Here is a 25,744-nt window from a genome sequence, read left to right as displayed (position 1 = left end):
ACACTCGAGTCTCAAGTGGAGCGATGCTGACTGACAGATGCCAGCACTGAGCTTCGTCCAACCGTAAGAATAGCTTCTTTACAGCCTCCCTGAACCAGCAGGACCGGACATTTAATAATAATGTGCTTCTCCTGTCGAGGGAAAATATTTACGTAGCTTTGATTTGTGTATACGTGTGAGCTTTTGTATGGGAACAAAAACTGGATTATGGGACAGGTCGGAGGCCATATGGTTATTGTGGAGAGAATCAAATAAATTTCCTTTCCACCCTATCTACATAAAAATATAAGGTACATACAAAAGAACACCATTCATCGACCGAGATGTCCTACGTTTTGTTCCTTTCTCACCCAACAATTTCACATTATAACATTTTTTGTCCCACTGTAAGAGCGTCTAGTCGACATATTTAAATAGCGTCTAGTGGTTGAGTTATTCGAAAAGCTGAGTAAGAATTGTAGGCTTTTTCAACCACTTTAAGGAGACACTGGAGTTAAAAATATATTTTTGGACATATATTTATTTAAATTTCTTGTCTTAGATTTGTTCTCTGTTGTTTTACGAAAAGATGCAACCGAATTCGAGTTGCAAATGTATTAAAAATCAGGTTTATTAATTGCCTACTACTTTTATGTGCAGGTGGCAATGTTGTGGAAACTTTAAACTCGATTTCCCACTACTTTCTTCTTAGAAGAAGTTTGGCCCGTGATTCTTGTATAGTTCATGCCTTCAAGATCCATTTACAAACTTCTATGGGAAAATTTAAATAGTTATTTGACATTATTGACACAAAAATGAAGAAAATTCGAAGTGGTAAAATATCATCTAATCTTCATCAAAATTATACAGTTTGCTTGTCTTATGTATGCCAATGACTCCTAGTGTCAGTTTAAAAGAAAAAGTAAATGATGAGATTTATGACTTTTTAAATTTAAAATGCAAGTGAATTTGAAAATGTGAAAATGCAAAATTAAATATCTGTAATGCAGCTCGGTATATGAAACATTTCATATATGGAATTATTTACCAGACTTTACTTTACAACATATCCAGTGTACATAAATTTCAGTTAATATCACCATCTCTATTCATCTTTATAATATTCAATGTATATTATTTATTTTCAGTAAATTTTTTATCGTTTTGATAGCCACCACATCTTGTTGCAGAATATTCTTTTTTAAAATTTCATTATGTATTTTTTTAACATTAATTTACATTTTCTTTTTGTTCATTTGAAGTGATTAGGATGCCGATATTTTAAATCCAAGATTTGGACGGCTATCATTTCGATGATATTATCTCTTAAAATTAGGGGCTTACTCTCAAATTAAAAAAAAAAATCTTCGAAACTTTTTACCATAGAAATTCGAATCTTGGTACTCTCACTTCTCAATATACTCTAAACATATCCTCAAAACCTCATTAAAATTAGCCGAAAAGAAAAAGATGTTTACGAACTCCGTAATACCCAATTTTACATTGTTGCTGCATTTTTTAATCATAATTATTAACGTATGAAGTCTTCTACGTGATATCTGGTAGGATGGAAGAGAAGGCCTTATGGCCTTATTCCTGTCAGAATAAATAAATAAATAAATAAATAAGTAAATAAATAAATAAGTAAATAAATAAATATATATAAATAAGTAAATAAATAAAATGCATTAAATGTGGATACAGTCAACAACAGTAGTAAGGGGTGGTTTCAACAACGTAATCATATGCAGTTAGACAAAGAAACACAACGCAGTGTTTATATAATGTATTGTAGAGGAGACAGGACCTGTCCTGTGGCCCCATCATGTGCCGTGGCTATATCACCAATGGGTATGTAGAGGAAGGATAAGTTTTAGCCTGAGCTGAACTTAAGTGCCAATAGATTCATACAATATTAACCATCACGAAACAAACTCTCTTCCTGATAGCTCATTCTTTCCCCTTTCGCCAGGTTTCGCCTCCTCATCTAGGCTATATCTTACATTCTCACACTCCTAATCACCACCATGCTAAACCTAACCGTTATTTCCTGAAGTTAATTCTTTATGTATTCTTCTTGTCCTCATAAGATTTAAATTTGATATCGTCACTTAATAACCGTAAATTGCTCAAACTACTGAACAATTCAGGTCTACTGTTCTCCACCCAGGAGATCAACCGTGAAAGGAATGTGCTTACTATTGCGTCATCTATTGGAGCGAAGTAGATAGATAATATTATCGTTATAACGTCAGATTAAAAACCATGCGCTCTCCTGCGTATGTTATTTCCTATATGGAGGGATTAAAAGACCAGGAAATTAACAGTGATCTAATTTTGTAACTAGGGTAGTATAAACATGTGTGTATCAACGTTATTGTTTATGCTGTGAGAGCGAGCCAATAGAGATACGAGTACCCACGTGTATGACCTTACGACATCTCTGACATCAACATTCATTCACAGCATTACCCCGCTGCGTTTCATTCCGCAAAGACTTTCTCGTGATTGGAGCACAGTAGGTATCCCATTGTTCCCGTCAGTAATAATTTTACGTTTTAAATTTACAAGTTTTACTCATTAATTTGATACCTTACCAAATCCAATTTAAGCCTAATCTGCTTACATTGTGTTCTAATTCTCTTCGCTAATTAGATTTTACTTTTGCCGTGTGCAAAAATTTAAAACATTTTTTCTCAATATCATTTTCCCCTAAGTAGTCCCTGTACTACTACACATACCCATTTCATATTTGCTTGCCATGTTAATCAAGAATATAAATTGTATTTCAACTGTACACATTCTCGTCGATGGTTCTTAAATTGAAATCGATTTGATGTCAGTTCCAATAGTTTTCCTCTAAGGCTTTCAAGCTGAATACTTAACAGTCATGAAAGATGACGGACAAACTCTTTGATCTCGATTTTTAATTCATCTTTGACCTTATGCTTCTCCGCAGCAAAAACGCGGACTCGATACTGTTTCTTCGAACACCGCAGCTTATTCAAAGAGTCCAGTGCAAAATTGATGCCTGAGAGTTGAAGGAGGTCTTTATTATTCCATTTCAGAACAGCGAACTCTTTATCGCGATGATTTACTGGCACGATCATTGTTGCGGATAGCCCCATCTATCAACTTCGCGTCCTAATGAATATCGTAGCCGCCACTCCCACGTAAAGAGTAAACCTAACCTTCGCGCATATCCTCAACACAAGTCCTCATCGGCAGTGGCTACTCTCTGCATTCAAATTCTAATTTTTATACTAACTCTAGTCATATTCGTATGTACGATCTCTTGACAAACTCATCGAGGAAGAGAGAGAGAGAGAAATCCTTAATTTATGGACAGTTTTCTTTGCGACCGTAGAACATAGGTTACTTTAAGTTAACAGGAAGATGCACATGGAATAATAATAATAATAATAATAATAATGATAATAATAATAAAAATAACAATAATAATAATGGGACGAAATTCAAATACAATAATAATAATAATAATAATAATAATAATAATAATAATAATAATAAAAATAACAATAATAATAATGGGACGAAATTCAAATACAAACTGTCGAGCCATTTATACCCGAACCCACATTTTCTGAAGTCGAAATTTAACACCACATTTTAATGAAGATTCACATATAATTTAGTTTTAATGTGCACACTTTTTATTATTTGCTATATGTTTCATTTAATTATGGTAAGAACTTAATTTTAATCCTTGTTTTCTCCGTTTTTAATGTATGGCGCTTGGCCCACTATGGATCTGACCCCTTCAAATGTTATGTACCTGGTTTCATTTTTTAATCAAGTGAAAGATAAGTAACTAACTCACTCAGAGAAACTGAGAATGAACTTGTCTTCAATAAAACTATTTTTGAGTAAGATTCTTTACTAGTTTTGTATACAAGATACATCAATTCAGAGAAACGTGAACAGCTGCGATACGATACGAAAGTCTTGAATGTGGATGCGCTTTTAATCGATCTTACAGCCTCGTTGAATGTCTTCATCTTACCTTTTCTCTCAGAACGTCGTCGTACTGTATTTTAGTGGTGCCTTACCTGCAACAAGAAAAGGAAAGGCGTTTCAGAAACAATCACATGCGGAGCACCAATAAATCTCACAGAGACATCTACTTGCTTGTACACAAAGCACATAAATCTTAGGTCCAGATTCGTCGCCAAGAGACTGTAACAAGCACCTGATGCAGTGTAATTAAACAACAACTCCAGTGTCAGCTCTAACAAGCTGTCATGCTTGACGTGTTGAGCCCACGGCTTGGAAATATTAAGTGATTTCAATGGAGCTTACACGTGCGGAAAATTAAGGTTCTTTAAACACAAAACTACATAAGTAACAACTAAATTGTCCCCTGCGGTGGCTGAGTGGTCAGACCTTGAACCTCTCACGTAGGCGGTCGAGTTCGAGCCCCGCTCAGGCTTGAAATTTATACAAAAAGTCGTGGTTGGTGTTTTCTCGGGGTTCTCCCGTTTCCCCATACTAGGCATCTCAATCATTCCGTCAACATTTCTCTATTTCGTCGCCATTCCATAGCTTCTCCGAATGCCAGCTGGCAACACACGGAGTGGGCTGGCCTAGGGACGACTGGGGATGCCTGCTCGAAACCTGGGTACGCAGCGATCCTTAGAGTAGTTAGCCGGTATGGGTTTGGGAATGCGCCTAGCTGGAGGGTTAGCGCAATAGATCGTAAAATGTCGTAGTACTCCCCTCCCGAAAACTCCATTCCATTCCAAACAAATTGTATACTTGCGTAGTTTTCAGAGTCCGGTTGTTTTTAATTGGTTATTTTAGAACGCTTTATCAACTGCTATGGTTATCTAGTGCCTGAATGAGATGGTGATAATGCCAACCTTGCAAGGCCAAGATGTCCATAATTAACGGCCTAGGATAAAATCAGCAGATTTATACACAAACTTGATTTCTGGTGAATATCACCTGACAAAAAGAATTTTGATTCTTTGCAATGTATTAAAGAACTCACGGAAAATGTAGCTATATACAGCATGATAGGCAAATACTCTGTTTATATTTTCCGACAAGCAATTAAGTTTCCACAATTTTAAACAACATCTTTTTGAATATTTAAAAAAAAATGCTCGAAAAAATTACGACGGTGACAAATGGATAGTGAATCCATTTTTAGGCAAATTCCAGAATATATGAAAGAAAAATTAATTGAAATATGTGCCTGCTGTTTTAAAGTTCAAACTAGACTTTTGTTTTGTTTTGTTTTGTTTTTTTTTTTTCGAAAAGCGTAGACCACTTTTGGATCAAAAGAATGCAAGAATACCTCCAACTTGCAAAAGTACGTAGTTCTTACATTTGTTTGTAATATTTGGAACCTCGTATTTATGCAAAATAAATTTCTTGATCGTAATCGAAGCAGAAGAGAGAAATTTCCTTGAATCTGAAAATAATATCATTGTGTGTATGGAATATGCAGTCCATATTCGGGAAGCTTTCTGAAAAACACATTTATTTATTTTGCCTTATTCCACAAGAATATATGCCCCACTTTTGTCTTATACTACAAGAATAGATGCCCCAACACATCATTAAATTTTTGCTTCCTTCTATAATAATACATTAATACTAACACATACTCTTACCTCATGCCTCACACTACAGCAATGGATGCCCGAAATCATATTATTTTTGCCTTTAACAACAAATTTTTACTTTCTGTCTTGCTGCGAAATAGAAATAGGTGAATATTACTAATATATGTGGCCTACATCTGAATTTAAAATCCATATTGGCCCATCACGTAACATTTTTCGGGGAAAATTAATTAAATTTTTTTTATGAGAAAATTTCTTGTTGTTGGGTTTTTTTTTTTTTTTTTTTTTTTTAATTTTTCACTGCTACTGGTACAACACAACAATAAAAATATTTCATGCTTATAATAAAAAAAATCTCGGAATTTGAACTTATTTTTAAAAGAATTTTCTAGATTACTTCTGTTTATACCTAGACTCGGGACTGTCTTTTAAAAGGAACCAACAATAGTCTGCAAGCATGCTGCATGATGATCTTCCTTTATATCGCCAGAAGTAAAGAAATCCAAATGCGAATGTAAAAAGTGTATTTTGAGAGATATATTACACTCCATTTTCTCATATGCACATGGCATGGTTCCCACAACAAGTTCTATGTAATTGGCTGCCCTAGAATTTCCAAAGAAATTTGAGCAAACATCTTTAGTATTTAGTATTTATTTATTTAACCTGGTAGAGATAAGACTGTCAGGCCTTCTCTGCCCCTCTACCAGGAGATTCCAACTACAATATCAACAATAAAATTACAATTAGTATTAAATTTACAATTACAATTACGAATAATATTACAGTTAGTATTAAATTTACAATTACAATAAAATCAAAGTACGAAAAGATTACCTGAATAATTAAAGCTAGATAATTTATCATAGAGAAACAAAGAATATTTTATATTTACTGAATTACAAATTAAATCTAGAATAACAAAATTGTATAGTGATGAAATTACTGAATATTGAAATATTTTGTGATAGATTAAAGAAACTATTTACAAGTAATCAATTACTGACCAAGTGCCTAGTAAGTTTTCGTTTGAATTCAATTTTATTTCGACAGTCCCTGATGCTAGCAGGTAGCGAATTCCAGAGTCTTGGCAGGGCTATTGTGAAAGAAGATGAGTATGAGGAGGTGCGATGGGATGGTATTGTTAGTATTGTTTCATGACGAGAGCGTGTGTTCAGATTATGGTGGGAAGAAAGGTAAGTGAAGCGAGACGACAGGTACGAAGGAATAGAAGAGTTCAAGATTTCGAAGAGAAAGAGAAGTGAATGTAAATTTCTTTTCTTACCTAGTTTAAGCCAACTATTGCTTCCAGGGATGGGGTAATATGATCATATTTACGAACATTGCTTACAAAACGTACACACAAATTATCTTCTAATGCGCCCCATGCCATTTCTTCTGTAACGGAAATTTTTTTCTCAAATAAAGAGTCAACTATAACTTTGTGAATTTGTGGACCGATGAAAATGCCTTCTTCTAATTTGTCTTCACTCAAAAGGTAAACTTTTCTTTTAAATACTGAAAACCACATCCTTGTTTGTTTATTGCGTAGACCTTGAATAGAAGGGACCAATACCTGTTTATTCATTATAAGTACAAAAGAACATGCCAACAACCATAAGAAACCGGAAATAAGTTATAAACTCATAAACTGCATTAGGTTTCGTTTTGGTTTACACCTCCAACCCGCGTCAGATGTTTCCTGGAGGAGCGCTTATCGAAAAGTGAAATCATAGCATATCTTTAAAACTTTACGTGATACGAAGAAAAGAGATAGGATTCAGCGCACACCAAACCGTAAGGGGCACATTGTTTTAAGTCGGAGCAAAATTATTCTTGTTGTTCAGCGTAATTAGTAAAAGTAATGCTGTGTTGGGGAATCTATTCCTGTAATTTGCTACGTTAACACTGTCTCCTGCCTGCAATATTGCTACTCTCACTTTTTTCACAAAAAGCGCATTATTTTGTATTCACTGCAACATGCAGCTTTTCCCCTATTGACCATTTACTCACAGGGTAACGCGCCCCTTATCGAGTCTCGAAACTCAATTACGTTATTCATTAATGAAATTAATGTGTTTGCGAGCAATAGCTCCTGGGAGAGTAAGATTAACCGGATCATATTCAGGGGCGTTAAACGAGAATTCCCTTTTTTAAATTCTAATCTAATGGACAAATAATGTACAGTTCCGAGGGTAAAGTGCAATCCCATGGGGAATTTTGCGTGATGTAACAGGGTACGCATGTCTGAATACGCGACACTGCATCAAGCGGAACGAAGCACGCTTGTTTGTGAAAACAATGCCTACCAAATGAACTATAAAACCTGTACAATTCCTTAGAAGTGGAACCTATCTTGCGCTCGTGGGCATTGTAGATGGATTTAGTTTCCTTATTGAACACGTCAAGTAAGTAAACCCTCATTTATCCGTACTGATTCTACACATAGTCAAGTACAATGATAAGCGGATGAATGTCTAACTAGGTAAAGGGTTAGAAGAAAGACAGACAGATAGATGGAATAACGAACTAAAGAGAGACAAAAACAAACGAAAGAAATTTGTTAACGAAAGAAATTTGTTAACGAAAGAAAGACAAAAAGAAAGGAAGAAGAAGAAAAGAAAAGACATGATGAAGGAAAAAAAGGTGAACGAAGAGACAAAGAAAGAGACGGAACAAGAAAATAAAGAAAAAGACTAGAGAAAAGCGAAAGAAACTAAACGAAAGAGTGTCTGAACGAAAGAAAAAAATAAGGAAAGACTGAACGGCGAAAAAAAGAAAGAAAGGACTGAATGGCGAAATATAAATAAATAAAGACTGAACGGAAAAGAAAAGAAAGAACGACCTTAACGGCAAAAGAAAAAAAAGAAAGTCTGAATGGCGAAAAAAGACAACGGCAAAAAAAAAAAAATAGATTGAACGGCAAAAGAAAAAGACTAAAAGAAGAAAGACTGAACGGCAAAAGAAGAAAAGACTGCACGGCAAAAGAAAGAAAGACTGAAAGGTACAAAAGAAAGAAAGAGATTGAACGGCGAAAGAAAAAGACTAAAAGAAGAAAAACTGAAGGCAAAAGAAGAAAAGACTGCACGGCAAAAGAAAGAAAGACTGAAATGTACAAAAGAAAGAAAGAGATTGAACGGCGAAAGAAAGAAAGGAAGGAAAGAGATTGAACGGCAAAAGAAAGAAACAGACTGAACGGCGAAAGAAAGAGATTGGACGGCGAAAGAAAGAAAGAAGGATAGAAGAGATTGAACGGCAAAAGAAAGAAACAGACTGAACGGCGAAAGAAAGAGGGAGAGAAGAAAGAAAGAGATTGGACGGCGAAAGAAAGAAGGATAGAAGAGATTGAACGGCAAAAGAAAGAAACAGACTGAACGGCGAAAGAAAGAGGGAGAGAAGAAAGAAAGAGATTGAACGGCAAAAGAAAGAAACAGACTGAACAGCGAAAGAGGGAAAGAAAGAAAGACTGAACTGAGAAAAAAAGAAAGGAAGACTGAACAGCGAATGAAAGGAAGGAAGACTGAACGGTGAAAGAAGAACTGAAGGCGAAAGAAAGAATTAAATGAAGAAAGACCGAACGGTGAAAGAAAGCCTGAATGCGAAAGAAAGAAAGACTGAACGGCGAAAGAAAAACTAGACGAATGAAAAAGAAAACTAAACGAATAAAGAAAGACGACTAAAATGAGTGAGTGAGTGAGAGTTGTAAAAATGAGCATACTATCGAACGATTTGATGAAGAAATTATGCTGCGAATGAACGAACGGAATGGTCGTAAAATAAATTAACTGTGCGATCTGCGAGGAAGTACAAATGAAATGAATTATACTGCGAAAGCGAGACTAGAATGCCCGAGGACATACATGAACACAAAAAGAGAACTGAAGCAATGTCATACAACAAACATTACAATTAAACTGAACATCAAAACAATAATTGCAAGAGAGTCTTAAAAAAAAACACACACCAGCTTCACGTCACTGATGCGGAACTAGGACCGTGAAGAGGGCTGATTATATGGAACCAGACCCTCATTGAACACGCCTCGTTATCGGTGCGGGACCTCCATTCGTGCGGCAACGCCTTCTTGTTCCCTCACAATAGATACCGCTACACCAACTTTCTAGCCATGCCCAATTCTAAAGCTAGACTCTTTCACTTTTTCATATCTCCTTCATTTTGACTGTTTTGGTAGTGTATTGCTCTGGAATACACAGAAAACTTTGCAAATAAAATTGTCAGGATTTATTATTAAGGAGCGGATTCCTATGTAATTAAATATTATTTTTGCGTGTGATAAAACATAATTAACAAAGTAAAAAATTCCGAACATGAAGCTTCAAGTTTAAAACCCGAATTTAATTTCACATAAAAACACATATTTTCACAAAAAAATTATGTAAATACATATTTTCAGGAAATCTATTATAAACACATAAATCTTGGAGTTTTTTTAATTAAATAACTTTTTACAAGAAATTTTAAATATTTTTGAACTAAATGAATTATGTCACTCAGAAGTACGTTATCTTTTTAAGAATTCTTGGTTGCTTCGTGTTTTCAACCGCTGTGTAGTGTATCCGTGATACATTTTTGTAATAGTTTCGCCTCAAGTTCTGATAACTGCTAGGCAGCATATCAGTGATATTATTAGAGAATAAATTAACATGGACAAGGAGGAGAAATCTTGTAACACATAATAGTAATTAGTTTATTGTTGCTGACGATGATTTCATTCCACGCGTTGTTTGTGAAACACAACAGATAAGAGCTCGGGTATGAACATTATTTAATTTAAACAAATCTCTCGCCTCTCGCTAATGTCCATCAAGTGAGGCAATACGTCTTGTTGTGATTCCCTGTTATCGGACTTCGTCAATCGATATCCTTCAAGATATACCGAAAGATGGCTGTTTAAAAAACGATTTGGCTTTCCTATTAAAAAAATCTAAGCTTTTTCTGAGACACCATAAAAAAACTCGAAACATCCAAAAACCTGTTGTCTGAAACAAGGAGGTGCGTGCCGTAATAATTAAACTAGACTCGCTACCAGGTTCAGAAGAACAGGTACTAAGGAACAAATTCCAGAATGTGTTTGGGAAAAACAGTGGATATAAAAAAAATGTGTAAAGTTGCTCAAGTATTGGAGGGTGTGCCTGTAGGCGAAATTGACGGTGTTTGTGTTTGTGACATTCCACTCTTTAAATATGCACGTCTGACGTTCTGTGATAGATCGTTTTCACAGTATAAGTCGTTGTTCAGAGATCATCGGCATGCATTTGTGATGGAGAATTTGGAGATTATCTTTGTTGTTCACTGCAATTCTCGGTCAACTATTAACACTCAAGTGTAGTGGGTGAGTACCTGGTAACATTTTTTTTTCAACCTAAGTAAGGTATTTTTGTCATATTTAAAAGAAATATTTTTTTTTTATTTTTAGCAAATATTTTCGTACTTTTTAGCACATAAAAATAAATATATTTAAATTTTTAGCACATAAAAATCCGCTCCCTATTTATTACCGTACGAGGGTTGTCAGAAGCCGAAACTTGAGACAGTGTTAAGACCGAAAACAGCAATGTACTATCTCTAGGAACCGTATTTTTTGGTAATACTTACTTACAAATGGCAGGTTTATTGTCGTCCGCCATCGGTCCCTATCCTGTGCAAAATTAATCCAGTCTCTATCATCATATCCCACCTCCCTCAAATTCATTTTAATACTATCCTCCCATCTACGTCTCGGCCTCCCCAAATGTCTTTTTTCCCTCCGGTCTCCCAACTAACACTCTATATGCATTTCTGGATTCGCCCATACATGCTACATCCGAGGCTTATTGTATGGATTCGTAACAAGTTGTTTTTTACGGTGATGGGTTGTTAGTTCTTCGCCCAACCCCCAAGTTGGAGGACCACCCCTTATCGGCTGTCCACGACTGCTTATACAAATATATTCGCAGCTACCCTCCATATCTGGAGACCGTCTCAGCCTGTGCCCAACTAATTCCTTTTCCTCTTCCTGATAAGTTTCAGCATCATTCTTTATTCACCCACTCTTTTCAACACAGCTTCATTTCTTATTCTGTCTGTCCACTAGATTATGATATGAAGATAAATAACTGAAACGGGATGCAAGGTAGATAGGTATAGAGGTGTGAAGGAATTGGAAAAAGAGAAGAGAATATAGCTTCCTAAAAATTTTATCCTGTTGTAATAAATTCACTATACGGGCCCAAAAAGTATGGGTAATTTAATTTTTATTTGCTTATTTTAACATCTTAGTGTTTATCATTTTCCCCCTTCGATATCCTTTTCTGTGGCCCCTCTTGATTAACACCTCTTTATCCTCCATAATTCATACGGATAATTATACAGGGACATAATTTTATTTTTACTAACAGTTTTAATATTAGCCTGGCTATACCTTTGGTTTAATGGTTGAGACGCGGAAACACCGATTGCTACCCCCTTCCACGACTGGAGTTCGGTAATACTGGCGTAAAATACAAACAAATCACTTTACTAGGTATAGGAGGGAAGAAAAGTAGTTCATCCATTTACTTAAAGTAGGGAATATCGCAATTTTGGTTTGATAATTTTCATTAGGTTTTGTTTAATCAAAATAGTTATTGTGCAATGATAACAATAAGTGGTTTTACTCGAGAACTGAGTTATCCATGCGAACGTATTCATTACTTACTTACAAATGGCTTTTAAAGAACCCGCAGGTTCATTGCCGCCCTCACATAAGCCCGCCATCGGTCCCTATCCCTGCAAGATTAATCCAGTTTCTATCATATCCCACCTCCCTCAAATCCATTTTAATATTATTCTCCCACCTGCGTCTCGGCCTCCCCAAAGGTCGTTTCCCCTCCGGTCTCCCAATTAACACTATATGCATTTCTGGATTCGTCCATACGTGCTACATGCCCTGCCCATCTCAAATGTCTGGATTTAATGTTCCTAATTATGTCAGGTGAAGAATACAATGTGTGCAGTTCTGCGTTGTGTAACTTTCTCCATTCTCCTGTAACTTCATCCCTATTAGCCCCAAATATTTTCCTAAGAGCCTTATTCTCAAACATCCTTAATCTCTGTTCCTCTCTCAACGTGAGAGTCCAAGTCTCACAACCATACAGAGCAACCGGTAATATAACACTGTTTTATAAATTTTATAAATTCCAATGTATTCATTATGCAGTGTATATTATACTATCTACAGCACATTAGTGTACAATATAGAGAATGAAGTTAAAATGAAAAATAATCGTAACATGGATATTTAAACACATTTTTGGAAATGGTGGCCGTTCATTTCGATACAGGCTTCAGGTTTTTTTGCATATTATCCTACTATAGACTATTGCATCTAATTCCTATTACCAGTTTCGTCCTTCATACTTAGTAACTCATGTTGAAATAATTCTGTACCTACTCTATAAAAGAGTATCTTACGTACTGTAAATTCAATCTTCACTTCTGCCCGATACGCACAGATAAAATTACCCAGACATGCTATCTACTGTCCGTCCAAGTGGTTATGTCGCAGGATCGTATAAAGAGAGGAAATCACGTGATAGTTAATTACTTAACGAGGTCCTTTTATTTAAGTTGTTTTAAACAGTTGCATAATATTACGTAGACGTCCAATTAACTCCTAACAGAAATTATTAATGTTTTCAGAAAAGAGCTAAGAAAGCCCAGCCACTAGTCTGTACAGTAGAGGGAGCAGAAGAAGGTGTGGGAAATCGGGATGCGATGTAGACAAACTGACGACGTACCTGTGCGAAAATATTGTTATGCCCCAGGGCTAAAGAGCACCCTGTAGTATGATTTCCTGTGGAGTATTAAATTTGAAACAGGAACAGTGTCGGCGGAATACATGGTCGTGAGGCTCGCAATGCAATCCCAGCATTTTATTCGTGTGTAACTCAGCCTAGACTTAAGTTCAGTACCATGTAGTTTTCCTATAGTATCCTGAGAGCTCCAGCTCTTCAAGTAAAATTGTTTCCATTGTTGAGAAAAATGGTGGTGTCAGAAATCGTGATGAGAAGGAGCAGAAGTCGAACGCAGTAGCCATTCGATTAGCAAACAGTGCGATCTAAGCGACGGTCGCACAACAAAAATGGTGTCAGAAGTGGGATACGACGCGTACTGCTTATAGACGCGTTCTATTTAATATGTAGCTGTCTATCAGGATACAAGGGAAACTACTGAATAATGTCTATTTATTTCAGGCTGATAATAATGTGTTTAGTAAAGTTATTTTATAAGAAGTGTGTGCTATAATGTATAGTGTGTAACATGGTGCTACGTAATAATTTGCGTGTGGCGGATAGTGACTGATTCCCTCTAGTAAAACAAAATGGCGCACAATCTCGAACAAGCTATTCTTGGATTACAAACCGAAGTAGAGGCTTTGCGAATACAGGGGAGAACTAAAAATCTATCTCCAGCTACCGCGTTGAAAGAATGGACAGGCTTACCAGGCAGCTTACCGGTTTATGAATTTTTCAACAATATTGACGCCGCTGCGCGATTAGGAAATTTAAATGATACTCAGACTTAAGATAGCAGGAAAATGCATTTAAGACGTTGAAAGAAACACTGTGTAGTGAACCGATCCTGAAATATCCCGATTTCAGTAAACCATTTATACTAACGACAGATGCATCAGGAACTGCGCTAGGAGCGTTTTATCTCAAAAGATAGACCGGGAAAAGCACCCAATTGCATAAGCCTCACGAGTACTACAGAAATCTGAAAGGAACTACACCATAGAACGTGAACGTTAACTCTAGTATGGGCTACAAAGTACTTTAGGTGTTACCTACACGGTCACGAGTTCACCGCAGTGACCGATCATGCAGATCTTCGTTGGTTAATGAGTCTCAAGGAGCAGAGTTCGAGACTGCTCCGATGGACTCTCAGATTGTCCGAATTTAATTTTCAGGTTCAGTACAAACCAGGAAAGAAACATCAGAACGCTGATGCTCTATCTAGAATTCATGAATTGCCCTTTGTTAAGATCGACAAGATGGAACCTCAATCCGTTCGAAATCTACAGATTGCCGAACCACAATACGCGCAATTGTTGAATGACACAAATCAGTTTAAATTAGATGAAAATGGGGTTTTGTTTCGAATCCAAAACGACCGTGAACCTTGTTTGGTAGTACCTAAACCACTGAGATCGACTATACTAAAGACATATCATGTTTCAACAATTGGTGCACACCAAGGCCAAAGGCGGACCTATGACTTATTAAGTCGACGTTTCTATTGGCCAGGTATGAGATCAGACGTGGAAAATAATGTTGCGAATTGTATGTCATGTTGTGAAAGAAAAACAGGAAAACATCCTGTAGCCACTCTTCAGAAGTTCGGTGAAGTGGTGAAACCCTTTGAATTAATTAGCATGGACATCCTTGGTCCATTTCCAAAGACAACTTCTGGAAACGTCTATCTATTGACTTTCATGGATGCCTTCACGAAGTGGAGTGAAGCTATTCCGATACCCGACCAATCAGCAGAAACTGTAGCTAGGGAATTTGTCACAAAAATAATTGCTCGTCATGGAACCCCTAAACAAGTATTAACTGATCAAGGCAGAAATTTTGTATCCGCATTGTTCAAGGAAGTTTGCAAATTGCTGCACATAAAGAAAATACAGACAAGTCCGTATCATCCTATGGCGAATGGACTAGTTGAACGTAGTCATCAAACGTTCACGGCAATGATGTCTCACTTTGTGCGTAAAGACCAAAGGGATTGGGATAAGTGGATTGCTATAGTACAAATGGCGTACAGAAGTATACCCCACTCAGTGACCGGCTACTTCCCATTCTTTCTCTTGTATGGCAAGGAAATGCCTCTGTCATTCCCGGTCGATATCAGTCTAAAATTTCCAAGAGAAACTATAGAATCCGACCCTGTATTTGGCCTACCCAAGAAGCTAGAGACGGCCTATAAAGTGGTTAGAGATCGATTAAAGCAGAGTAAGACAGCGCAACAAGAGGCGAAATGTGAAAATGCAAACATTCGAAGTAGGAGACAAAGTATTCATACACAGCACAGTGTTAAAAATAGGAGTAACAAAGAAACTAGCTAAACCATGGACAGGCCCCGTTGAGATAGTAGAAAGACTAAACGAAGTCAATTACCGCATTCGCTACGGAGACGGTAGAACACAAGTAGTTCATGTGAAAAGGTTAAAGTTGTGCCCTGGTAGAGTCGATGATCAAGATGACGACATTCACCCTACCGAAAGTAATACGGAAAATATGTACACGCACTATTGGGAGAATGATGAATGACCCCTGGGAACGGAGTCGAACAGAGAACCCCATGGTGAAGAGAAAGTGAAACGTCAGGAACGGCGGCAGAAAACGCGTGGGTGTCGGAAGATGAGATGCCACTGAGCGAGTTCAGAGACAGAGTAGGGAGGGATGAAGACTGAGTCCGAGGACGAAATCCCTCTTGCCTCGTGGAAAGCGAGATTACGTGATACTCCCCAGGCACACAGTTCGACCCAAACTGAGTTAATGCTCCCAGTGCGAGTAATGAAACAGTCGAACAGAGAGACCAACCAACTTCACCCCGCTATGGATTGCTAACTAGAAATATTTACTAACATATTATTTGATTGCAGGTTGTATAACAGTTGTCGTAAGAAAGTGATCTAATAAAATATGGGGACGAGACTTACACTCTCTGTTCACCACATGTAACGATGTTTTCAGCTACTCAGCCGCACTGTCTAGCCAGAGGAACTGAGGAAGCCTGTGTCATCGGATCTGAGCGGCCTTCGTCGTGATATCGCTCATTCCAGGAAAAACCTCTAAGTATATTGTATAATATTAAGTAGAGCATGAAGCTCACCTGTAGATGCCAAAACTGAAAATGGCACTTGTAAAATTTATTTCTACTTTATTAACTTGAAATAACTGTATCATAAATAATTCTGTTGCTCGAGTTAACTGCTATGTAACATATATATAGATGTTGAAACATTTTCAACAATGAGATAAGATATGTTCCTAAGCTTAGGGTTAATTTGACACAGAGATACAATGGAAATTAGTGCAGTCTTGAAGGTTATTCTGCTTAACACATAATATATGTAAATATTCAAATTCAAACGTATCTCAAGTGATGATTTAAAAGGAAAGCATAGTTGATTTGAAAATTGAAGTTAGAGATGTCATAACTGAAGCTCTTTCGTGAGTGCGTAATCGATCATCTTAATTTAGTCATTGTGCTACTTGAACTTATGTACTGTATGTGCTCTAGGCTTCGAGAATGCAAGACACCCTGCCGGTGACATGCCGCAGAGCAAGCAACGAGAGCCATGATGAACAGGTGACGTCACGCGCCAGCTGGAACGCTATCAGCGCACAGCACGGAACTCAACTGAATGTGTCAGCAGAACAACATACTGATCTCCAACCAGAGACCTGCAAGAGAGCGAGCGCGGGATATCGCTTTCAGTCCAGGAAGGCACTGACTGAATGAATAGCGATCATATACGAATAGTTCCGATAAATCACGAAGTAAGGCAACACACCGAGCGATCGGGTCTGACGACGAGCGCTCGGTGTTCATGAGCGCTCTTCCGGTAGCAGTAAGCAGTAGGTGAATCGTAGGCTTGTCTAATCAGTACGTTTCATCAAAACGAATGTTGAAGATGATTCAATAGTATCGACGTCGATCTCAAGCAGAGGCTCGGACACCGTCTCTGTTGATGGTAGAAGATTACAAGACACGATGTCAAAAGTATATGCCGAAAATAAAGTTAAATCAGCAGAGTCAGAGCAGTGGAAGAAAAGGGAAAGCAGTTACCTACTAGCTCTGCTTGGACTAAATTCGGAGAAGTAAGCGATAAGAATACCTTAAAGTACATAGGATTGTCCACACCTGTGGAGTAACGGTCAGCGTGAAACCAGGTGGCCCGGGTTCGAATCCCGGTCGGGGCAAGTTACCTGGTTAATGTTTTTTCCGGGGTTTTCCCTCAACCCAATACGAGCAAATGCTGGGTAACTTTCGGTGCTGGACCCCAGACTCATTTCACCGGCATTATCACCTTCATTTCATTCAGACGCTAAATAACCTAAGCTCTTGATAAAGCGTCGTAAAATAACCTACTAAAATAAAAATATTCCCAAGTTAATGAGTAAAGTTCATATTACGTTCGAGATGAAACAAAATATATCGCTACTAATTTATTATTTGCATTTCATACTTCGATAGACATTTTTAATTATCACGTATTAAATGTAATTTCTCGGTTTTATATACATTTTATAGTAATATAACCAAACATTTCATTTGCATTTACAATATTATCACGATTAAATTTGTGTCTCAGTTTGTTTTTGAAGTTAAATGTTAAACTGAGTAGGAATGAAATATATTTATACAGAAAATCATTTCAGGCTGTTTCAATCTAAACAAAGAAAAATGTGTAATTAATTAAATTTCCACTAAAATATATAATTGTTGAAAACAATCGAATGATTTCTATGATTATTCCATTGTAGGATTAAATCATTCGAATGCATGAATGAATTGTTCATTAACATTGCAGTATGTTGATTACTCATTCTATACGTAGGCCTGTAGCCTGAGAGCAGCGCTCTCTTTTCTTATCGCCACGTAGGTCAGGTGTTTAATTTAATAAAGATCAGGGTCAGATACTGGGGCTGTTAGAAGAGTCAGTACGCTACAACCACACAGAACATTCGAAGCTTATCATTCTATTTTTGCGTCATATGATTCTGAACTCGAAGCTCTTATCATTATCTTAAAATGGAACATATTCTGTTATGCGAGTACATATTTTGTGTAACTTCATACGGCTTGTTGTGGTGGTAAGCAAAATCAATGAATAATCGAGTGATATTGTGAATATTTCTATTATTTCGAATGGTTTTGATAATCAAATGAATTCATTCGATTTTTACCAATGCTGAACTACGTAGTACTGTAGCTTACTGCTTCGCGTACAGTGGTTGAAGCGAGCGCTCGTTCCGACAGGGGAGCGATCCCCCGGGCGAGCTCGAGCGAGCGCAGGCCAGACCCGAGCTCGAGCGATTACACACGAAGTGCATTCGGTAAAACCGATCTCAGATATCGTTAAGCATCGCTCTCTTGCAGGTCTCTGTCTCCAACCAGGAGATCAACCCTGAAAGGAATGTGCTTACTATTGCGTCATCTATTGGAGCGAAGTAGATAGATAATATTATCGTTATAACGTCAGTTTAAAAACCATGCGCTCTCCTGCATTTGTTATTTCCTGTATGGAGAGATTAAAAGACCAGGGGCCGTATTCATAGACATTTTTAGCGCGGGCTTCCGGTGGATGATTAGCGTTTTTCGTATTCATTAACCAGTGTTAGCGATGATATGATTTGAATTCTGTACTAGTAACCAGTGGATAGCCGGAGCTAGCTTAGTACGCTCGTAGCGCGTGCTGCGAAATGTCTATGAATAGCACCCCAGGAGATTAACAGTGATCTAATTTTGTAACTAGGGTAGTATAAACATGTATCAATGTTATTGTTTGTGCTGTGAGAGCGAGCCAATAGATATACGAGTACCCACGTGTGTGACCTTATGACATCAACATTCATTCACAGCATTACCCCGGTGCCTTTCATCCCGCAGGGACTTTCTCGTGGTTGGAGCACAGGAGGAAGTGCTGTACTGTTCTCCAACCAGAAGATCAACCGCGAAAGGAATGTGCTTACTATTGCGTCATCTATTGGAGCGAAGTAGATAGATAATATTATCGTTATAACGTCTGTTTAAAAGCCATGCGCTCTCCTGAATTTGTTATTTCCTGTATGGAGAGATTAAAAGACCAGGAGATTAACAGTGATCTAATTTTGTAACTAAGGTAGTATAAACGGGTTGCTAAAAGGTAGTGATGTGCATTCAATCTACAACCTCTCCTACCCAAATCCCATCCTCACCTTCCCGTGGTGCAACCCGTTTTGAACGAACGAGGCTCTGGGGACCGAGTATCAGCGGTATAACTGAAATGTCATATGCAGAGGAATTGCACCTCTTTGGGCTAGCAACCCATTGAGCGTCATTTTTACATTGCTTTCAAGTCTCAACAGAAGCCTCGGATGACAAGGATTGTATAAAACCTTAGCACAGCCAGTATTAAGCTATGGTAGCGAAGCGTGGACTGTGAAGAATAAAGATGTCAGTAGAATAACAGCAAGTGAGATGAGGTTTATGAGAGCAACAGCTGGATATACTCGCTGGGATTATAAAAAAAATGAGGACCTAATGCAAGAACTTCAAATAGAACCCATTATGCAGTTCATCAGCAAATATCAACTTCAGTGGAAGGGTCATCTCGAACGAATGAATCGATGCAGAATTCCAAAAGCACTGCTTCAGTACCATCCATATGGCAAAAGATCTCTAGGCCGTCCAAAGAAGAGATGGACTGAAAATTCTAGTTTGAGACCGTAACAGGCCACTTGGCCTAATACTTGTTAGGAAGATGATGATGATGATGATGATGATGATGATGGTAGTATAAACATGTGTGTATCAATGTTATTGTTTGTGCTGTGAGAGCGAGCCAATAGAGATATGAGTACCCATGTGTGTGTGACCTTATGACATCTTATGACATCAACATTCATTCACAGCATTACCCCGCTTCGTCTCATCCGGCAGAGACTTTCTCGTGGTTGGAGCACAGTAGGAAGTGCTGTATGTACGAAAAGACATCCAAAACAGAACACAGAGTTAAGACTTGAATGCTTTTAAGACAAACATTTAGCTTAATAATGGAGTGAATTACATTGAAAAATGTGTGTGCGTGTGTGTGTGCGGTATGCGTGAGGAGAAAAGAGTGTATATCGGGGCCCGGACAGAACCAAAAGCGAGCGAGTGAGAGAGAGAAATATTGTGTTAACTCAGTAATACCCAATATTGTGAAATTTTACCACAGTCTACTATATGCAGTCACGAAGCTTGAGTTTTGAGGGTGCTAGAAACAATAGACTGTGACGGTACTATTTTGCATTGCCTGTAATGAGGCGATATTAGCGATCCTAGTGGTGAGCAACTATCTAATGTTTGCATATTTACTACGTATTGAGCTTCGCGACTGTATATACTAGACTGTGATTTTACTGTAAAAGGGGAAAGTATAGTACCCAAAATCTACTGTTGTACCAAGGGCTGATAACTGTTATATCTGACGCCATGCAACGAACCGAACCGAACCAACACGAAATTATAGAATATCTCAAAATTTAACACCGAAAATTCAAAACCAATTAGAATGCATAAACTAAGTTAAAAAAAAAGGACATTATTAGTGATTCCGCTCTACCTTGTAATTTAGTGATCACCAGAATCGTAGTATAAATGGTGTGCATTTGAAGGCCAATGGCGAGGAGTAAATACCCCGTAAGCCTGTCTGAGCAGAGAGAGAGAGTCCCTGACACGAAATAACTCTCTGTAAACTTTCTCTGATGCTTGTACGTGTGAATGTATTATAGAATCTAACCCATGATCACTAGGCCAGACAAGTTCAATGAAAAGCACGTGCCATTGAGGCATCGTCTTTTTGAAAAGATGGGGGCATTGTTATGCCCCAGGGCTAAAGAGCGCCCTGTAGCATGATTTCCTGTGGAGTATTAAATTTGAAACAGGAACAGTGTCAGCGGAATACATGGTCGTGAGACGCGCAATGCAAACCCAGCTTGCGAAGTAAATAGATGCTTAGCCAGCGTTATAGAGCTTTTCGCGCGTGTGGTAAATCACTGGCTACGATAAAAGTATTCTTACGCCACAGATCATTGCTGGACTAATCGCATTGGTCCAGTAGAACAAAGCAAGCATTTTAATTGGTTAAAAGAAATCACGCATTGTTCGAACGCTTTTCTTACGCGTAGTCTCATTAAAGCGACTTATCACTATATTGCACAGAATCGAATTAAATAATATAAGAGATGTTTGATTAAGACGACATCTGTAAGCACGTAAAATCAAAACGGGTTTTAAGCCCATCTCACCTGGTGGATGGCGTGGTCGGTACCCCGGGCGGGAAACCGATAACGAAATATAAAAAGCGTTGGTGACAGATTCGGGGGCAGTTAGTGAAGATTCTGGAGCTAGTGAAGATTGCTGAGGGAATGTTAAGGCTCATTCACAATGAAAATTAAACATAACGTAAGCGTTAACTTAAGAATGTAAACGTTACGGTAAAATCAAGAAATCATACCATCATTCACGATGGGAACATAAACATAACAGTAAACATACTTGGTAACCATGAAAACATAACAACGACGCCATTTCCTCATATTCTGTCGTATACTTCAGCGCTGCACGATTGTGTTGTGTTTGCAAATCACGAAGGCATAAGCATGAAAGTTTAGAGTTTGCAAACTTCCATGTTAACGTCTTACGGTAATGTTTATGTCATGCTTATGTGAATCATTGTGAATGGTCCCATTTGGTAACCTGGCCGCAAACGTCTGTGTTTATGTTACGGTTATGTTTAATTTTCATTGTGAATAGGCCTTTAATCGAGAGACTTGGTAGTGGTATGGCGTCAGCGTCAGAAGGGGTGGGAGTGAAGTACATTAAAAAAACTCAGGTACAATAAAAATTGAAGTAAAAATAAAATTATGTCCCTGTACATACCTTCTGTTCAGATGTAACATATTAAGCGCAAATAAACATGGCCTATGAAGGATAGCTACTTGAAGTCAGTTGAGCCATAATTCATTGTTAATCGTCCGTCACGTTACGTGGCTATTATATTGTTCAATGGTTCGTCACGGGACGGAAAAATAATTATTTCCACAAGGTAAGCAAAATTCTAAGCACTGTCAAAGCCACATGGTCATACACTCTTAGAAGTACGATAATGCCCGTTCAATAAATCAAAGAGAAATCAAGGTAATGTATTGTCCGGGTCAACTTACCTAACCATGAAAATTGGTATGTATAAAACACTGTCCTTCTGCTATATGAAAAATATATATGCCTCTTATATGCATGCTATTATCTTTCCTGTACTTAATTTTCTCTTTTGTTCGTTCCCCTCATTTCTCTTTTGTGGTCTATTTTTGTTTTCACTCAATATGTTTATTATGCTTTGTCCAATGAGGCAGTCCCGTCATTGGGAAAGCTGAAAGAGTGTCTTTCAATGTATATTTCTTCAAAATTCAAAATGTTGGCAGTTCACTGTGCAGTGATGAAGCGTTTCCCTCGAAATTCAAAAACGTGTTAACTTTTTCATGTTCTCTCGCTTTTATTTTATTGCTGAAATTCATGTTTACAATATCATGCTCTTTCAACTATATTCATTAATATTCATTAATGAATAATAAATAATATTTTTTTTATTTTGTGTAACATAAAATATTGATATTTGACCATTTTTAAAATGAATTTATTTTTTATCAATCTATCAAAGGTAGAGAAGTGATTTTGCATCATATTGTAGATATGACATGCATAAATACACACAAACAATTTCATCACAGAATGTTGGATAGTTTTTTAGTTATGTGGGAAACGCTTCATCACTGCACAGTGAACTGAATTTTGAAAAAAAAAATGTAAATAGATTTTTACATCATAAAAATACTTTTTTCGTATAGCAGGACAGTGATTTTACACGTACTAATTTTCATTATTGTGCAATATACAGTAATGGAGAAAAAATGTTGAATATTTCCAAAATTTTACTGTTGTAAGCTGTACCTAACCCCTTAAAAAACTATTCACTTCATAATTATTTTACGTTTATTTTGAGTCGTTTTCCATGCATTACAGCTCTCATTACCATGTGTACTTCAGCTTTTCCAATGCACTAACTACACCCATACAATATTCGGTTTCTGGTTTATCTAATTATGTAAATCCTACTTAATTGTAATCTAATACTAATATGTATACTGATGTGATTATTTTTATTATTACTGTGTACATTTTTTTTTTATTGAATTATCGGCTTCTGTTTTATGTGATTGGTATTTGATTCTAACAACATTAATATGTATTCCACTATGTTTATTTTTATTTTAAGAGGAAAATTTGTATGTAACTACCTCTTTTGATCTCATTATGTACCTAAATTGTATCAGTATGTAATTACTTAATTCCGATCCAGTTTTATGTTCAACTATGTAAGCAAATTTTAATCCTGGTTGAGTGTAAGAGAAGGCCTTACGGCCTTAACTCTGCCAGGTTAAATATAGCCATCATTATTATTATTATTATTATTATTATTATTATTATTATTATTATTATTATTATTAAAAAAGAAATGGGGAGATTCAACCTGATAATTTTATAAGATTTTCTTGTAAGAAAAGTGTTTACACACAGTAATAAATAAGGAGCGGATTCCTATGTAATTAAATATTATTTTTGCTTGAGATAAAACACAATTAACAAAGTTAAAAATTCCGAACATGAAGTTTCAAATTTAAGACCCGAATTTTATTTCACATAAAAATACATATTTTCCCAAAAAAAATATGTAAATACATATTTTCAGGAAATCTATTATAAACACATAAATCTTGGAGTTTTTTTATTTAAATAATTTTTTTACAAGAACTTTTAAACATTTTAAAACTAAATCAATTATGTCACTCAGAAGTACGTTATCTTTTTAAGAATTCTTGATTGCTTCGTGTTTCTAAGCGCTGTGTGGTGTATCCATGATCCATTTTTGTAATAGTATCGCAAGTTCTGAGAACTGCTAGGCAGCATATATCAGTGTTATTAGAGAATAAATTAATATGGACAAGGAGGAGAGATTTCGCAACGCATAATTAGGAATGTTTATTGTTGCTGAAGATGATTTCATTCCAAGCTTTGTTTGTGAATCACAACAGATAAGAGCTCGGGTATGAATATTATTTAATTTAAACAAATCTCTCGCCTCTCGCTCATGTCCATCAAGTAAGGCAATAAGTCTTGTTATAATTCCCTGTTATCGGACTTCGTCAATCGATATCCTTCAAGATATACTGAAAGATGGTTGTTTAAAAAACGATCTGGCTTTCCTATTAGCAAATCTAAGGTTTTTGTGTGACTCCATAAAAAAACTCGAAACATCCAAAAACCTGTTGTCTGAAACAGGGAGGTGCGTATCGTGAAAATTAAACTATACTCGCTACCAGTTTCAGAAGTACAAGTACTAAGGGACAAATTCCGGAATGTGTTTGAGAAAAACAGTGGATATAAAAAAATGTGTAAGTTGCTCAAGTATTGGAGGGTGTGTCTGTAGGTGAAATTGACGGTATATGTGTTCGTGACATTCCTCTCTTTAAACATGCACGTCTGATGTCCTGTGATGTGGAAAGATCGTTTTCACAGTATAAGTCGTTGTTCAGAGATGATCGGCATGCATTTGTGATGGAGAATTTGGAGATGACCTTTGTTGTTCACTGCAATTCTCAGCCAACTACGAGCACTCAAGTGTGATTGGTGAGTACCTAGTAACATTTTTTTCAAGGTAAGTAAGGTATTTTTGTCATATTTAAAAAAAAAATTATTTTTAGCAAATATTTTCGTACTTTTTAGCACATAAAAATAAATATATTTAAATTTTTAGCACATAAAAATCCGCTCCCTAGTAATAAATATTATACTAAGTAAGTCTATTTAAAAACGAACATCCATAAAACATTTCTTTGCATTATGATAACACGATATCGTACTGGAATGGAAGTCTTCAACAATTACGTACACCGCACGCAATTGACTCTGTTGTAGTGACGTCATATGACGTGTAATTCCATTTTCTCTACGAGGGAGGAAATAAGATGAATTAATAACACTGCAGTGGAGGGTGGGCACGATCTTGTTTGTTACACAAAAAAATAATTCTTCTCTAGTTTGTCTGCGTTCATCCGATTCTGTTTTGCTGGTATACAAAATGACTATACAATACGCTCGTTGTGTTGCGTTAATATCCTACTGTGCTGTTTTAATATCAGCCGAAGGGGCATTCCAAGCCGAGAACAGTAAACTCTTCCGATTCGGACTAAATGGAATTGAATACGTAATCAGAACACGACTTGTTAACAACTTCGACATAAATCATCATTTAAATACCGCAGTGATATTGGTTTCAATATTCTCTTTTTCTTCGTCTAATATCGATGCCGGTGTAACGT

At 36.8% G+C, this 25,744-nt stretch overlaps 1 protein-coding gene across 1 annotated transcript in view; it reads right to left on the bottom strand.

Moving 5' to 3' along the window:
• Positions 1–25,744, bottom strand: part of Reck (Reversion-inducing-cysteine-rich protein with kazal motifs) — a 675,928-nt gene that overhangs the window by 309,255 nt on the left and 340,929 nt on the right. The window lies entirely within an intron of this gene.

The sequence above is a fragment of the Periplaneta americana genome, chromosome 16 (genome assembly GCF_040183065.1).
Source record: "Periplaneta americana isolate PAMFEO1 chromosome 16, P.americana_PAMFEO1_priV1, whole genome shotgun sequence".
In the NCBI taxonomy this organism is placed as follows: domain Eukaryota; kingdom Metazoa; phylum Arthropoda; class Insecta; order Blattodea; family Blattidae; genus Periplaneta; species Periplaneta americana.
Note: the sequence above shows the minus strand (reverse complement) of the source record. Positions and strands in the feature narration are given on the sequence as shown.